The sequence below is a fragment of the Pantherophis guttatus genome, chromosome 3 (genome assembly GCF_059756535.1).
Source record: "Pantherophis guttatus breed Tessera chromosome 3, ASM5975653v1, whole genome shotgun sequence".
Lineage (NCBI taxonomy): Eukaryota > Metazoa > Chordata > Lepidosauria > Squamata > Colubridae > Pantherophis > Pantherophis guttatus.
This window is the reverse complement of record NC_142065.1, coordinates 21,861,987-21,880,638: the sequence shown is the minus strand read 5'-3', so window position 1 is coordinate 21,880,638 and position 18,652 is coordinate 21,861,987. Positions and strand designations below refer to the sequence as shown.

The window sequence follows — 18,652 nt, the reverse complement described above, 5'->3', positions numbered from 1 at the left end:
CCAAGCGCGGGGCTTCGGTAACACCCAGACGTTTCCAACGGGAGCCAGGGACGTAACAAGTGGCCGCGCAACGGCCCGTGAGCCTAAATCACGGCAGCAAAGAGGTTCAAAAGCAACTCTGGCGGGAAAGGGGCTTGCAACTTCCTCGGTTTGAGTATCTCTTGTCGCCCACTTTTTTTTGCCAGGTTTTCACCCCGCGCGGACTCTGCGCTTCCTTGCAGTGGATGCTTACGGCGAAGGCGCGCATCAATCCATACCACGATGGGATGACGTGCCTTTTGTCACTGGTGGTGTGTTTCAAGTATACATTTTCCTATAGGGAGTTTTGTCAGTTCCGTGAAATAGAAGATAACAATAACGATAGCACTTAGACTTATATACCGCTTCACGGTGCTTTTACAGCCCCTCTCTAAGCGGTTTACAGAGTCAGCATGTTGCCCCCTATAACTTGGGTCCTCATTTTACCCACCTCGGAAGGATGGAAGGGTGAGTCAACCTTGAGCAATGCAGTAAACACCGATTTTGCCCAGGATGCCAGTGTGGAAAAATTTAGGCAGTGGCGTGGGTGAACGATGCTCAGAATCATCAATCCCCTTTCTGAGAATGCAGGCTTACCCCACAAGCACCTCTGCTTTTCCCATATTAATGGATGGGAGGCGTGCAGAATTCCCACAATATCCCAGTAAGGATTTTATTAGTGATGAAAATGCAAATGAGAATATGAAAGGAGATGATTCATGGTTCAATCAGTTTATTGTCTTTTGCACAGTTAGGCACACGTCTGTGTAGTGGCTCATCCTGTGTAGGGGCTCATCCTGCTATGCCATTTTATCTACCTTTACCCAAGCTGGTCCACTCCGAGGTCCTGAATTTCAACTCCCAGAATTCCCAGACATCATGGCTAATAGGTGATCTTGCCTAGCTTTTCCCTTATCTGAGTGGCATGTCCACTTAATACCTTTCTGATTTCTTCTGGAAAGGCTGGGAATTATTTTTTGCATGATTAGGGTTTTCAAACCAGGGGAAATAGAAGAAAGAGAAGTGGATAAAGTGGACAGGCTAATTTGCCTTAATCCAAGGACATTTATAGAATGTCCTTGGATTAAGCTATGAGTTCCTGGGGGGGGGGTGTCAGGTTACTTTGGCATTTATTTCTGTTGTGTCCAAGAAATGGAGATCATTCATGGACAACTACCCTAAATCCCAAATCCTATTGCCTGCTGATTACTGAAGGTTCTACAGAACATTCTCTCAACCATGAGAGGTAGGATCTGAGTTGGACCTGTTCGGAGTTTACGACTGTCCCTCCTGCAAGTGTTTGTTGTAGTTATTAATGATTGATTACTTTATCACTTTATTTTGGCTATTGTGTTGCTTTCTAGGTCAGTTGCTACGTGGTTTAATTTTATTTAATAGGGATTAATTGATTTGAACACTGCATCTTCATTGTTTTCTTCATGCCATTTCTCAAATGAAGACACATTTGCCCTGAATTTTTTTTCCTGAGATGGTAACCTTTCCATACACAGAAACACTAGATGTCGCTGTGTTGCTGTGAGCTGGGTCTGAAGGATTGGGGAGGGGGGTGGGTGTCTTGTGCTCTTGGATCTTCACAAACTTCACAGCAGGCTTTCAGCATATATGCTTCTTACTGTACCCCTCCAGATTACTATTAATAATCTGACCCTTTATTCAAAAAAAGGATTGTAATTTGCCTTCCACTCATGTTGAGACAATTTAGTTCTGTACTTCAAAGCAAATATAACTTGTGAGAAATAATCGCAATTAAGAATTCTCCAGCAGAACTGGTTCATACTATTAGATCTGAAGGAAACTTTGCTTCTTCACCAGTTCAAAAAAAAAAGGGGGGGGGGGGAAATGAACCAGAGTTACAATTCTCTAATTAAAATGGCATTGAAGCTTTCAAAATTACACATAGTATTTTTTTTCTTTTACTTTCCAAAAATAAATGTCAGAGAATGACAAGACCGTCATTATCACTGGTTGTTAAATGTTGAGTTGCTATTGTGGTTTTGGACCAGAGTTTAAAAAAAAAAGAGTTAATTTAATCCAGGTCCTAGTCTGGACATAAAGGAAGGCCATCCTTTTCCTTTTCCTTTCCTTTCCTTTTCTTTCCTTTCCCTTCCCTTCCCTTCCCTTCCCTTCCCTTCCCTTCCCTTCCCTTCCCTTCCCTTCCCGTCTCTCTTCTCTTCTCTTCTCTTCTCTTCTCTTCTCTTCTCTTCTCTTCTCTTCTCTTCTCTTCTCTTCTCTTCTCTTCTCTTCTCTTCTCTTCTCTTCTCTTCTCTTCTCCTCTCCCCTCCCCTCCCCTCCCCTCCCCTCCCCTCCCCTCGGTTTTGGATAATATAGTACAAGGATTTGCCTTGTGTCTGGTTAAGCCATTGATACAACTGGCACAATATTGTCTGTTTTGATTTATCATGTTATTGGCCATGCCCATTTCCTGTTTCTTGATTATTTTAATTGGAGATATGTGGAATTTTATTTAGTGCTTTCAGAAGATTCTACCACATCAAACTCCCAATTGCAGTGACTGACACTATTCATTATCATGTTGTTGAAGAGCCATCGATAGTTAACATTTTATATTAAAAAAAAACTCGCTGGAAGAAAAAACTAAGCCGGAGGTACATAACCTAATTTACAACCACTGGCTACATAATACTGGTTGCATTACAGCTTTAAGATTCATAAAATCTACATTTTATGGTTGTTATAATGGGAGAAGGACTTTATTTTACAGCGCAGTTTTCGAAGAGCAGCGGTGTTAATATTTCTCCCGGTTTTAATGTCCTCTGCAGATGCTGTCAAATTATATACTTACATTCTGATGAAAGCTAATAGTTGCAGTATCCAACTTCCAGGCTATCAAAATCTGTATTAAATGCATTTCTTTTTTTAAATGGTCTATAGTAGTTCCCAACCTTGGCAGCTTTAAGATGTGAACTCCATGCATCTTAAAGTTGCCAAGGTTGGGAAGCATTCATCTGCTAGGTTGCATATTAGTCACGCCAGCTCAATTGCTGAAGAATTGCCTGACTTCAAAACGTAGATTACCCTTGTTTTAAAAAGTCACACTAGCCTTCAGTCCCTGCCATGAGAATTGCAGTCTCAAAAGTATCTAAGAATATTAGGTTGGGCAGATTTAAAAATTATACTAAATAGACTGGTTGCAGCCTCTCCACAGCTTACGGTATTAAATTGAACTAATAAAGAAAAATGGTGGTGGTGCTAATCATATAATTCCCCAATATACAGCATTGTTATTTATAGTGTGTAACAGATGTCTTCATTTTGTTAGCTCAATAGCTTAATGAATTGGTTGTACAATCTGCATATCTTTTGACAAGCTTTATGTCCCATGCTCTTATTTTCAAGGCTTTGGACACAGGATAATTTCTGAAACATCATGAAAATCAGAACCGATTTTTCCTGAAGATTGTATTTGAAGTCTGGGAAATGATCTTTGGCACTACAAAGTACCACTTCTGTTGGTTGTCGTATTGTGCAATATCCAACATCATGGTCACTATCATGATTAAGTTCAGGATTGAAAATATATGCCCATCTTGATATAGAGGATTTATTAGAAGATTTGTTCTCCATATTATTTGACTGCAAAAGATGATCAATTGATTCCTTGAACTATAGGTAGTCCTCAACTTACAACAGTTCATTTAGTGACCAATCAAAGTTACAACAGTGCTGAAAAAGGGAACTTATGACTGTTTTTCATACTCCGTATCCCCATAGTCACATGATCAAAATTTTGATGGGGGGGTCACGTGGTCCCCTTTTACGACCTTTTAACAAGTAAAGTCAATTGGGAAACCAGATTCCCTTAAAAGCCATGTTACTCTGCTAAACAAATAATTGCCTCAACACTGTCAAACTGTTTACTAAGTCTGCACTACTATTAATCTTCTCATTGTTCCTATCACCCATCTCCTTCCACTAATGACTGTACGACTGTAACTTTGTTGCTTGTATCCTTACAATTTATATTGACTGTTTCCTAATATGATTTGATTGTTTATTTGTACCCTATGACTATCATTAAGTGTTGTACCTTATGATTCTTGACAAATGTATCTTTTCTTTGAGAGCGTATGCACCAAGACAAATTCCTTGTGTGTCCAATCACACTTGGCCAATAAAGAATTCTGTTCTGTTTTGTTCTGTTCTGTTCTGTTCTGTTCTATTCTATTCTATTCTATTCTATTCTATTCTATTCTATTCTATTCTATTCTATTCTATTCTATTCTATTCTATTCTATTCTATTCTATTCTATTCTATTCTACTAAATTAGCAACTATAGTGGTTCACTTAACAATTGTGGCAAGAAAGACCATAAAATGGGGCAAAATTCACTCAACAAATGTTTCCCATAGCAAAGTAAATTTTGGGTTCAATTTTGGTCGTTAAGTTGAGGACCACCTGTATTTTCTCATTTGTCAAGACTGGATTCCAAAAGAAAAAATTCAATCCCTCTTTTACTGTTTTTGAGGGGTACATTACCCTATATTCCTTTGAATCCTGAAGTTGAAATCTTATTTTTTCCGTAATTCTCACAGGTAGATCCAGCACAGTTTTGCATTCATTGACAGTCCTGAAGATGAACCATAATCATTTTAGTTTTGTCCCACATATCCTCTGCAAAACAGGGGAACTGATTTGTTCCTTGCAAAGTTGAATGGTGAATGTGAACTCAGTGTATTACGAAAAAATCAGTGGTGAAAAATTGCAGGTGTTAGATAGACTTAGAATGTAAATGATTTCTGCAAATGATATAGAAGCTGAAACACGTCATTCGTTTGTAATTTTCATACCCCAAACACTGGAAAGTTTTGGAAAGGTTTAGAGTAGTCATTTGGAAATCAAAACAAATTTAGAATTAAAGATAGAACTATGCAGTTCAACTCTGTTTTTTACTCTATGAGAAAGAATTAGAAAGAGTCCTATGCAGTTTAGACTGGACTTGGTTTTCAAAGGTTCTCTCTGAAATTGGGGAAAATATAAATAAATTGCCATCAGATGTGAGTCACTAACATCTGGTAGTTTAATTTCCACTTTCTTCCCATAGAGTGTCTGATTCTTTAACTTGGTTAATTCAGTTTACTCAAACCAGAAGGCATGCTGGTTAAAGATTATGGGTGCTGAAGTCTGAGGAAGCAACTACTACATCAAGGAAAACTGGCTTAGCTATATTACTATTTTTAAAAACATCTATAGCAGTGATGGCTAACCTTTTCCAGACTGGGTGCCCAAAGTGCCAGAACCCCCAAAATGCAATGTGTGATTAGCCCCCTGTGCATGTACCCTGCCCCCCGTGCATGCATGCGTGGCCCCTCCACTTGCCCCCGCACATGCCCCACCTCCCATGCATGCGTGGCAGAGACCTGAAGACCAACTGGCCAGTGGGAGGCACGCGCATATGTGCAGCGGAGCTGAACTGGGGTGACGGCTCGTGTGCCCACGGAGTGGGCGCTGCATGCCACCTCTGGCATGCATGCCATAGGTTCGCCATCATGGATCTATAGTATCTAATTTTATTCAGTCTAATGCATCAACCAAATACAGCATAACATATTGCTTGTATAGGATTAGCAGCAAGTTACCAGCTATGGAGTGCATTTCCTACCACCTACACCAGAGATCTGCAACCTTAAACACTCAAAGAGCCATTTGGACCTGTTTCCCATAGAAAAGAAAACGCCAGGAGTCCAAAACCCTTCTCGTGCCTGACTATTTCTTGAACGGCCACAAAACTAGCATATGTAGTTGAATTAAACTTTCTGTTTTCTTCTGAAACTTTTCTTTTCTTGGATTTATCCATGGTTGGCCTACAGTGGGTTGAAAAGCTCAATAAATTGCGTGCCAGTGGGTGTTGCACATTGGCAGTTGTGTGACAGAGAGCCGCAGCAGAGGGGTGAAAGAGCCACATGTGGCTCCAGAGCCGCAGGTTGCTGAGCCCTGACCTACACTGTTCTCTGATGCATGTCCTGAAGATAGGCAAGAGAAGATGTTCTGAAGGAGAAAATTAAATGATTGTAGTCTCTAGTTACGCAGGATTAGATTCTGTCCAGAAGATTGTATTATATTGACTCGGGTATTATCTAACTACTGTAGTGGGAGGATCCTCTTGAGATCTTGTACACAGGTATATCACTAAATTTTAAAGAAAAAACCCTTAGGATGGATGTTGTCTTTGTCTTATTCCCTTCCTATCATGGAGGCAGATGCTCAAATTTAGCTGTTCTTGTTTAGAAACGGTATTTCCCTTTTTCTCCTGACAGAAAGTTTTGCTGTATAAACTTGGACCAGGGGTAAAATGCTCCCGGTTCGGACCAGATCACCTGATCCAGTAGTGAAGGCGGCGGGTGGTTCAGAGAACCGGTAGCAAAAATCCCTGCCCCCCCCCCATGCCCAGCTGAGCCACGCGATCATCAGAGGGCTTTTTTTAATTATTTTTAAAAGCATTTTTTCTACAATCTCTTCGGCTAAAAAAAAGCTTTTAAAAGTAAAAAAACTGTCTGACGATCAGGCAACTCAGCTGGGATCATCAGAGGCTTTTAAAAGTAAAAAAAACCTCTGACAATCAGGCAACTCAGCTGGGATCGTCAGAGGCTTTTAAAAGCATTTTTTTTGCAACCTCTTCGGCCGAAAGAAGAGTAGAAAAAATGCTTTTAAAAGCCTCTGACAGGCTTTTAGCTGAGTTGCCTAGCTGAGGTGCCTGATTGTCAGAGGCTTTTAAAAGCATTTTTTAAAAACCTCTTTGGCCGAAGAGGTTGTAGAAAAAATGGTTTTAAAAGTAAAAAAAAAAAAAAGGTTGGCCACGCCCACCCAGTCACATTCCTCCCCCACCAAGCCACGCCCATAGAACAGGTAGTAACAAATTTTACATTTCATCACTGCTTTGGACATCTTGATGTTGCTGGAAATGATACAGTTAGGGTCAGGGATTTGTTTGTTTTTGTTGGCAATTTGAAGTGCCTGTTAAGCTGGCTTCAGAAAGCCTTCTGGTCATTCAGCATTGTCTTTTGTGGCTATTTTGGCTTCAGATCAGTGGTGGGTTGCCCTGGGTTCAGACTGGTTCACAAGAACCGGTAGTAAAACTGGTGGGAGGCTCCGCCCCCCGCCCCGGATGTCATCATTGGCGATATGTGCAGAAGCTAGGCGCGCGCGCGAGCAAAGCATGCGCACGCACACACAATCCCATTGCAAACTGGTAATAAAGGTAAGTAGAGCCCACCCCTGCCTCAGATGGATGAGAAACCTGGTTCCTGGCTTCCACAGGGAGAAATGGAAAAGCAGGTTTGGAAGAATTCTTTTCTGAATCTACAAGGATGCACTATTGAGGTATTCCTGAAAGGGCCTGCACAAAATTACATAGGAAGAAAAATGTGCCAGCTGTGTTGTGATCTTCTAAACTGGGTCTTGTTTCCATGGCTGAAGCTCATCTGCCATGAAATTAATTTTTAAATTTTTAAAATTTGTTTTCAGCCCTTCAGATTAAAAGACTATATTGGGTAGAGTTGTATTTAATCTGCTGTGGTTGGAAGGATTGGCTGAAGATACCCATTAATAAAATAACAGCTATTTATATTCTAGTATACAGGTAATGTGCACAATGACTGTAAACGTAAGAGCTGTCAAGAATGTGGCAACAAAAGTTTGGATAATGGTCAGTTAAAAGAAATGTTTATTAATAAGCTTTTTCTTTAGACAACTCAATTTACAGAGATGGAAGCTTATTAAACCATGAGCACTTCAGAGAACATTACTAATCAAAGAAACATCTGGACTGAAACTAGAAATAGGTAAAGTCTATCAAAATGGAAGCTCCGGGGTTCCGGTTGGTGATTTGCAGCGACAGGGTGTTGAGTGAGAGCTCGCTGCTCCTCAACACCTTTTAACATCGCGTTTTGGGGATCCCCTCGGGGGACGCAGGACCCGGAGAGCCCTGCGGGCAAAAGAGGAAGCCAGGCAAGCGGGAAGTGGGTGCGATCACCTCTCGCTGGACCAGGCGGCTCTGCCTAACCAACGCGGTGAGCCGGCCATTGATGGCGGGCGCGAAGCAGCAATAGCCAACAAAGACGGGAAGCTAAGAAGAAGATCGGAGGTGCGGTGACAGATTCAAGCCTATTCCCCTATACCTACGATCGTGCGGCAGAGAGGGGATCGGTGGTGTCGGGAGAGGAGTGCTCGGAGCGGTGAGAGGCAGAGACGGAGAGGGTGGAGCAGCTTGTACTCCCGGCGATCCGACAAGCCGAAGAGCAGACGAGAAAACGGGGAGAGTGGATTGCGTCTGCAAGGAGCTTTGGAGAGTGTGGTGTGGTGAGAGAGTAAAAGAAAAAGGAAAGACTATTGGTGTGGCTGGCTTTTGGTACTGGGATTGAGTGGAAGAAAGCAGAAGAAATACAGTGATTAGCTGTTTGAGGCTTTTAGCAAACAGGAAGTGCTTCCATTGAATCGGAAGAGTGGAACAGCAGCGGTTGAACAAGAAGACGCTCTGGCAGAGACTATTACCATCGAGTTTGGTTGGAGCCCAGCAAAGTGGGAAATTGAAGATTTCCTATTTGTACTCTAAAATTCCGTAAATACTATAAACACTATAAAACAATATACTTATACCCATATATTTATATGTTTATATCTTTCCTATCTTTCTCTTGAGTATATGTGATATTAATAAGTGAACTCTGTTTTCCTCTCTAACTTTATAATTTTATAATTAATATTAATTAGATCTCTTAAGCTATTTTATAGATATATACAAAAAAAAAAATAAGGTTGATTATATATGAGAATTTAGATTTCTATAATTATTACTAGTTAAGAGAAAAAAGGGTTGGATTTGCATCTTACTAATTAAATTATTATACAGGATTTTATATCTACTTATATTTATTGTAATTTATTTATACCTATTTATACTTATTTATATCTATTATATCTATTTATATCCAACCTTTATTAAGATCTGAACTTAGAATTTATTAGTTCATTAACTTATTGTGGTCAACTTATACAATTTAGAATATCTATCTGTACTTATCTATATCAATACTACCCATTAGGAACTGAAATTAGAATTTATTAACTTAAAATAATTACTTGTATTGCTAGCCTATAACAATTTATATATATTACTTACCCTTTTCTAAGATGGAATTTAGATTTTATTAAGTGATTAATTGATTTGTATCGATATTTTGTCTACCTATTTGGAGGAGAACTATATAATTATATAATTAGTGATTGTTAATTGCTGGAAACTTTATAGTAGCCCGCTACAGTATTTTGGAAATTTAGAACCTAGTATTAACTGGAACTTATTGAGAGTGTAGAGAGGACCAATAAAGGAGCGAAATAAAGGTCTAAGAAAGCTCCTCAGAGAAAACGTGGCAAGTGCCACTGGATGAGAATTTGGAGAAAGATAGAGGAGATAATAAGAGATCAAAAATTGGTTCTGAAAGAAATGGCAAGTCTGACCTCCACAATTGCAAAAACTGCTAAAAAAGCGACATCTATACCTACCCTAGCGATGTCTTCCCCAGCCACCCAGAAATCAGTAGAAGGTCTCCAGAAACTAGACAAACCCCCTATAACTCCTACACTGCAAACGGTACAAACATCCCTCCAGTCAATCCAAGAAACAATGCTTGCGATGCAAGAAAAACTTTTGAATAGTCACTCCGAATTAAAATCAGACATCCATGCTCTTGATTTTAAAATGAATGAGATTCAAACTGCTATTGCTAGTAACGAAAATAGAATTTTAAAAGCAGAACAAAGAATTGAAAAAAACGAGAAAAAACTGGACACAGTAGACCAAACTTTGTCGGCACAAAACAAAGAAACGGAAGACGCGCTGATCCAACTTGAGATGGACAAGGCCTCGTTTTTCTTGCGTTTCCAGAACATTCTGGAAGATAAAGATGAGGATTTAGGTGACAAGATAGCGGAGTTGATTGCAGAAACTCTGCAGCGAGACAAGCAGGAAATAATTCGTGAGATTGATGAGGTGTACAGGGTCCAGACAAATTACGTAAGAAGAAACAGACTCCCCAGAGAGGTCCATGTGCGCTTTGCTAGAAAAAAAGTTAGGGATATCCTGTATAACATAGCTCGGGAGGAAAAAATTACCTATGGGGGAAAAGAAATTAATATTCTGAAACAAATTCCGAGAAGAGTGAGGGAAAGGAGGAGAAACTATAGGTTTTTGACAAATCATCTAAACAGGAGAAATATAATTTTTAGGTGGCTTTTGCCAGAAGGACTGCAAATTTCCTGGCAAGGGAGGAAAATAAGAATTGATTGTCTAAGTGATGCCCAAGACTTTTTAGAACAACTAAGGGGAGGAGAGGAGGAACAAACCAGTAAGGAGGATAACGAGATAGTAAATACGGAAGAAGAGATATCCCAAGAGCAAATTACTAGGGAAGACATAGAAGAGGAGAAGAAAAAGGAGGATACTGAGGAAAGAGGGAAAAAATCAAGACCCGTGAGAGCAGTAACTTTAAAAGGTAAATAAGAACAAGAGACTAGAAACTAATTTCAGGAATGAACGATACCAAGATCATATCGGTAAATGTGAATGGATTAAACGATTACAAAAAAAGAAGGATAATATTGTCGAAATTGGTGAAACAAAATCCCGATATTATCTGCATCCAAGAGGTCCATATAAAAAAAGATGAAGCTGAATATTTAAATTACTGTAAATTTGGTAAAGTATTTTCCTCACTAGCTGAGAAAAGGAAAAGGGGGGTTGCTATCTATGTTAAGAAAGGAATAATGGCAGAATGTAAATATAAAGATGAAAAAGGGAGAATACTCATAGTTGAAATAATGAGAGGTAACTCTAGACTGCTATTAGTAGGGGTTTATGCACCGAATAAAAAACAAGGGAAATTCTATAGGAAACTGCAGGAACAGTTGGCAAATTGGGCACATCTTGAAATATGTATGCTGGGGGACTTTAATGGAATTGTAGATCCAAAGCTTGATTATAAGTGCGATATAACCAAAAAGAATAAAAGATCTCCCTTACCAAAGTTTTTTTTTGATTTGGTGGATGAGATAAATTTAATTGACATGTGGCGTACCTTACACCCCCAGGACAGACAATATACATTTTACTCCATCCCACAGAACTCCTGGTCCAGAATCGATATGGTTTGGGTTACTAGAAAATTGGCATTAGAAATTAAGAAAGTTAACATGGACATCAGTACTTGGGCAGATCATAAGCTCCTCGAAATTAGATGGTCTCATGATACGAAGAAAATACAACAGAGATGGAGCTTAAGGACCAATCTCCTAAATGAAAAAGAGTTCACACTCAAATTGAATGAAGAAATCAAACGCTTCTTCTTAGAAAATGAAAATCGAGGGACAGCCAAAGAAATTGTGTGGGACACTATGAAGGCCTATGTCAGAGGAGTAGCCATCTCATATACTGCCTTTAAAAATAAGGAAAAAAGAAAGAGTAGAGAAGAACTTACTCAAAAATTATTACAAACTGAGGCTGAATTACAGCAACGACCGGGAGATGAGGCGACGAAACAACAGTGGTTGATGATGAGACATAGACTGAATCTATTGGACCAGGAGGAGATAGCTCAAAAAATAAGAAGATCTAAGCATTATTGTTTCGAGAACGCTAACAAGTCGGGGAGATGGCTCGCATATAAATTAAAAAAAGAGAAGGAAAAAAACCAAATACTAGCTTTAGAAGACCCACAGGGCATCCTGTTGACGAAGGAAGAAGACAAATTAGAAAGCATAAGAAAATTTTATGAATGTCTTTACAAAAATGAAGGAATTGAGTTAAACAAGGTAGAACAGTATTTGTTGGAAGCCAACCTTCCTCAAATTCCGGAAGAAGAAAAGGAAATGTTAAATGAAAAGATCACCATAGGGGAGTTAAGAACCGCCTTATCCAAAATAAAGAAGAACAAAACCCCAGGCCCTGATGGTCTCCCCGGAGAATTATATCAAAAATTTGATGATGCTCTGAAATTGGAATTGTTAGAAATTTTAAATGATGTTATTGCTGGTATAACAATCCCAGACTCCTGGAGGGAAGCGTACCTGACGATCATTCTGAAAGAAGGTGCCGACCCGAAGCAGATCTCCAACTATAGACCTATCTCACTGCTTAACGCAGATTACAAATTATTTATGACTATAATAGCGGAGAGATTCAAGAAAATTTTAAACCGATGGATACATAAGGATCAAAATGGTTTTCTCCCAGGGAGACAGATTAGAGACAATCTGAGAACAGTCCTAAATACTTTTGAATATTATGAACAACACCCTGGAAAACAGATGGCTTTAATGTTTGTCGATGCCCAAAAGGCATTCGACAACCTGAATTGGACCTTCATGATAAACCAAATAGATCTAATGGGATTCGGGACTAACTTTAGGAGGATGATAGAGAATATTTACCAAAATCAGAGGGCAAATATATTAGTTAACGGAGGCAGAACCCAGACATTTCAGATCCAAAGAGGAGTTAGGCAGGGATGTCCCCTATCCCCCTTACTTTACATTCTAGCATTAGAGGTCTTACTTAGAAGGATTAGAACTAATGAAAATATCAAAGGCTTGAAGATTAGGAAGGAAATATTTAAAACACAGGCTTTTGCGGACGACGTTGCCTTCATAATAGAAGACCCATTAGATACCAGCTTAAAATTAATGCAGGAAGTTCAGAATTATGGAGAAGTCGCGGGCTTTAAACTTAATAAGAACAAAACCAAAATAATTGTGAAAAATATGACAAACCTACAAACGAAAGAATTAGAAGATTTATTAGGCCTCCAGGTAGTTAAGAAGATAAAATATCTGGGAATATGGATTACGGCGAGACTCTCTTCATTAAAAGATGATAACTATATCCCGTTATTGCAGAAAACTAATCAAGATCTTGATAGGTGGAGGAGGCTTAAATTGTCCCTGACTGGTAAAATTGCGGCGATCAAAATGAATATTTTACCGAAATTTCTATTTCTATTTCAAAATATACCGATATCACTAGATAAAAATTTTTTTTTGGATCTGAATAAACATATCAGGAATTTTCTGTGGGAGGGTAAGAAATCGAGGATTTCTCTCAAGACACTTCAAGGGAAAAGAAATTTGGGAGGGTTCGGGCTCCCTGACTGGGAATTATATCAAAAGGCGGCAAAAATAATTTGGATAAAGGAGTGGATCAAATTACAAGAAGGTAGAATCTTAACACTAGAAGGACACGATCTCCTTGAAGGATGGCACGCTTACCTCTGGGATATAAAGGATAGGAAGAAAACTCATTTCCATAAACATAAAATTAGAGAGACATTGATTCGTACGTGGCTGGAAATTAGACAGAAGATATATACCAAGGTTCCTAGCTGGTTGTCGATTATGGATGCTCTAGTGGCCCCAAATAGAAGAGAGAACTATAAAATGGGCACATATAAGGATATCTTGGATGAAGAAGGGAAGCTCAAATCCTTGGAAGTACTGAGGGACCAGGGGTTTATTCTGGATTGGTGGAAATATCTTCAGATTAAGTCTAGATTTCAAGAAGATAGAGATAAATGTGGTATTGAAATGAAATATGGATATTTTGACAAAATTATTTGGGGACCAGATAAGAAAATGCTATCGAAAATCTATAACTTTATATTAGATGAGGATAGAGCCGAGAAGATAGCTAAAAATCAGCTAAGCATTTGGGAGAAAAATTTAGGATATGGCCTTAATTTCAATGATTGGGAGATAGCTTGGAACAGAAATCTCAAAATAACGAAATCGGTAACATTCAGGGAAAATCACTACAAAATGCTGCATAGGTGGTACCTAGCCCCGGACAGGCTGGCCAAAATATTTCCAAATTCCTCTGCTTTATGTTGGAAATGTGGAAAGACGGTCGGCACCTTTTACCATCTGTGGTGGACTTGCCCTGAGACCAAAAAGTTTTGGTTAAAGATTCGACTCTGGCTCTCGGAAATAATGGGACAAGAGATAGCCCTGGCCCCGGAATCCTTCCTCTTAGGTATGATTGAAGATGGCCTCGACAACAATAAAACCCAACTGGCAATTCAAATTATTACTGCGGCTAGATTAGCCTTTGCGAAACTCTGGAAATCCAACTCTACCCCCTCTGAAGAAACATTAATAAATAAAATTCTAGAGTGCGCAGAGATGGCCAAATTGACGAGCGAGCTAAAAAATGAAGAGAATTTTAAGTACTACGAAGTATGGGGAATTTGGTATAACTGGTTAAAGAATAGGATAAAAATATGATAATAGGCTACGATTTGTTAGACACCCGAAATGGACTTAATTGTATAGAAATGTAGAGAATTGTATAGAACTGCATATTGTATAGCTATGGATGGAATTCATTTAATGTTTGATCTATGAAATGTGTAAACATTGCACCTCGGATCAAGATTGTGATTGTACATTGTCTTTTTAAAAATTGGAAAATTCAATAAAGTATTTAAAAAAAACAAAAACAAAATGGAAGCTCCCTGATAGATTTTTCAAAAAATCCAGGGTGTCAAACTGGTGGCCTGCGGGCTGGATGTGTCAAACATAGGCCACGCCCAGCCCAGCTCCGCGAAGGGGAAAAACGTCATGAAACGTCACATGATGGCAACGTGACATGGTATGTTTGAAACCCGTGTCCTATGCTGTAGTGAAAATCTTTCCAATTTGGAGAGCCCTTGAACTTTTCATGATGTGCTAATAAGGCAGCTTGTTTTCCCATTTTAATTTTAGACTGTACACCTGAACAGCGCATGAGGTATCCTATCCTCAGTGTAATGCGATTTGATAATCACTTTATAGAACAACTGCCAGATGTCTTCCTGATCCCGAGTAGTTTTCTGAATAAAACCACTGCTGTTTCTTGAATAATTAAAGATGTATATTGTTGGGAACTCCCTAGTGAGAATGTCTTTTCAGTAAACGAACAGAAGGCTTACGGGGTCTTCATATTATATGCTTCATTTACAAATGTACTAACAGAACACAATGCAATTATAAAGACCATGTTGTCAGCCAAAGAATCCTTCCTAACTGAATAAGTTTTACAATCCTGTAAGTTACACCTTAATTTTATCAAGCTCCACTTAAAAACTCTTGTTTGCAATCGTCATATTAAAACTCACTAAACTGCACACCATGACTTAAGGAATTTTTTTTGCCTCCGTTTATCTTTATGAGCAATGAAGAGTCAAGAATGCTTTAAATATTACTGTGTCGATTTCTCCTTTCCAGAACTAATCTGTTCCAAACACCAACTGCTGCAAACATCATTTCAAGCCCCAGTATTTATTTCTTTTACGTTGAGCATTTTTACCATGCTTTTTATTTAAAAATCAAAAGCATAGCGTGTAGCTTCTAAATTGGGAATGGAGGAGGAAATAAAACAATTTTATTTATTAATAAAACAAAAAACCATGCACAAATTTCTTTTTTCAAGGTGGGCTGTGTGGCTAAAGATTGGAGTAGATGGATATAGGTGGATTGGAGGCTACATCACACATGTCCCAGGGCAAAAGCCAGAGCAACAGGATCAAACCTTTCTAAAACACCACTTCATTATACTTGTGTTAAGTTAGACCCTAGAACCGTGATGGCGAACCTATCACACGTGTGCCCAAAGCGGCATGCGAAGCCATGTTGCCCAGCATGCGTGGCCTTGCCTGCTTGTCTTCTGGGTTTCTGGTGTGCATGTGCGTGTGATGATCAGCTGTCCTTCACGTGCGCAGCAGTGCTGAAAACCGGTGTGTGCATGCGCGCCGGCCAGCTGATTGTCGGGTGTGCATGTGTGCCAGAACCCAGAAGTTTGGCTTTTCCAGAGCGTGACCTCAACTAGCATGCACATGCAATATTTCCGCGTGACCTTTTTGGCACTTGGTGCCGAAAAGGTTCGCCATCACTGCCCTAAAGAACCGGTTTGGTTAAGACATCAGGTTAAAAACCAGGAGATTGGAAGTTCTAGTCTCACCTTTGGCACAAAGCCAGTCTGATGACCTTGGCTCAACCCTAGGAAGGAGGCAATGGCCAACCACTGTTGCTGAGAAAATTGCAAGAATGGAAAATTGGACACAATTGAATAGAAGGGAAAAAAGTTAGACCCTAGGCAATAAGGTCATGTGCCCACGAAAAACAATTTAGAAGAATTCCTCTGTACCATTCCATCTCCCTGCTGCCTATTATTGCTGTTGGACTTTGCAAAGTTCTGCATGAGGTTGAAAAAAAGGTCCCACAGCTTTCAAGGAGTCAAGTTCATTTGATTCCCCAAAGACCTTGTTTAATAAATGACAGAGCAGCCTCAATACTTTAGACAACTGTAAACTATTGTGATTTATTGTGATCATAGATCTTTTTCATAATGACACTGTATTTCTGGATGCATGATTTGCGGTATAGGTGCTGACTGCCCTACTTTGCAAATTTAGTTAATTCAAAGGACTGTCAAATGATACGCCTCTTTTTTCGAAGTCCTTTTGTTTCATATTTGACTTATGTATGAAAAGAAGGGAGAATCACATTCTTGACATTGCTCTTTGTGGATATTTGACAGTTTTCCTGATCACAGTTTTCTCTATTTTGCTTATATTATCTAACTTATGCCTACACCTTATACATATGCAATTTGTATGAAAATGTCCTCCTTTATTCCTATTTCTATGTCCTCCTTGATTCCTATTCTTCTTTTAGGGTGATCTGTATAAGAGACCTGTTGTCACTTTGGGGTTCACATCCACTCAAAAGAAATTAGAGATTAGATTTGTTCCTTGAAATGCTGCAGCTCAAGAATTGGTAGCTGCTGGAAGACCTTGTTGGGGTTTGGAGCTAAACAGGATCAGCTAGGACTTGGTTGGGTTGGTATTCCTTCAGGGAATTCCTAGGCTACAAGCTAGTCTGGGAACTAAAAAAAAAATCCCAAAGAAGGCAGTGGCAATCATTTGTCAAGGAATCTATATCAACGGACTCATCTAGTTACAAGCAGTTGACTCAAAAGCAGTTATTCTTCATCATTGCACATGGACATTCTCTCTGGGACTTCACAGCCTAGAGCTTCAACAGCCCTGGTTCTATGATTTTGAGGAACCATAGATAAAATTACCCTCTGGCAGTCTGAATGTACAGGTCCTGCAAGCCACAAGCTGTTTTAATGGGTACATCAGTTGTGAGAAGTCCCAGTTGTGTGGAGTTCAGTTCCCAGAATCACCCAGCCCTCAAAACCAGTTATGAACATTTTGAGATTTCACACATCAACAGGACAACTGTAGAACCATCCCCTCCCCCAACATTTTATCTATTGAAATTGGCAGCAGGTCTCCAGCATCTCAGACAAAAACATATTTTCCAATCAATGTTATCTAATCTTGAATAAGAGATACTGAACATTGTATATGCATGTTGGGTACCTATCAGGGTGGATTTGATTTAAATCGAATTGATTTAAATCACAATTTAAATCATGATTTAAATAACTAGTAAAAAGGCTTGATTTAAATCAACTCGATTTAAATCATATTTTTTAAAGAGCAACTGTCATCTCTGCTACTCCTTTGACCCACTGTTGACTCACTGATAGTCCCAGTATTGCAGAATATACAGCCTCAGACTACATAACTAAGCTCCATTTCATGCTGAATAAACTAAATTATTTATGTATCTTAAATAGAAAACTATCTTACGATAGATTTTTACCCCAAAAGTTTTTTATTAAAATAAATTTGATAAAAATAAAAAAAATATGATTTAAATAAAAAAAATCCAATTTAAATCAAAAAAATCTGATTTTTTTTATTTTTTTTAAAAAAAATCATTGATTTTTATCCACCCTGGTACCTATCCTAAAGGAATTATCCTTTTCTTCCAATTTACCACACCATATCCAGAACTGGAAAATTTGTTCCCGAGTATCCAGAACTACTTTCGTCTGAAAGTAACATAATTATTGCAATGTTGTCTTATATCCATAACTCTTCATTGGCTCCCAATTTGAAATGAGTCATCTTGGGAAAATTACTGTAAGATTTTTCAAGTTAACAGGATGGTTTGTTGCGGATGTATGTAAATATATAAGAAAGTTATAATGAGGAAGCTTTTAAAAGCTTTTTATACTAAATCATCTAATGAGGAAAAAAAACAGAGCACTTCATAAATATAGCAAATTGGATGGAAGAAATGCACATTTCAGGAAAGCTGTAGAAAGCATCAGAACTACAGCACCAATTTGTAATGACATTGAGCTTTTAAAGAAAGAGGCAAATAAAACAATAATATAGGAGCTACAGCTAGATTGAGCCCTTTAGCAGCTGTGCCCCTGAAAACATAAAAGTCTTTGAAGGAGGACTTGGTGATGAGACCCAGATGCTCAGCCCCCAGCCAAATGTAATTTTCCTTCATTTTCCTATAAATATCTCATTCTAAACTCATTTAAATGTCTCTTTCCAAGCTGGATGTCCAGGAAAATGTCACCCATATTAGAGGACAGAGGTCTTACTCTGGGGTTAAAGATTTTTATTAGGTACTCTGAAAAAGGAATGATGTCCAAAAGCATCCAGGGCATAATTCAGTTCTATTCTATGTTATTTCCTCTTC

At 38.8% G+C, this 18,652-nt stretch overlaps 1 long non-coding RNA gene across 1 annotated transcript; it reads left to right on the top strand.

Annotated features, from left to right (window-relative positions):
- The first annotated feature begins 33 nt into the window (after window positions 1–33).
- On the top strand, window positions 34–4,192 carry LOC148114515 (uncharacterized). Its single transcript, XR_015732981.1, has 2 exons — window positions 34–290; window positions 3,397–4,192. It is a non-coding gene; the product is annotated as an uncharacterized LOC148114515 (long non-coding RNA).
- Window positions 4,193–18,652: the final 14,460 nt, after the last annotated feature.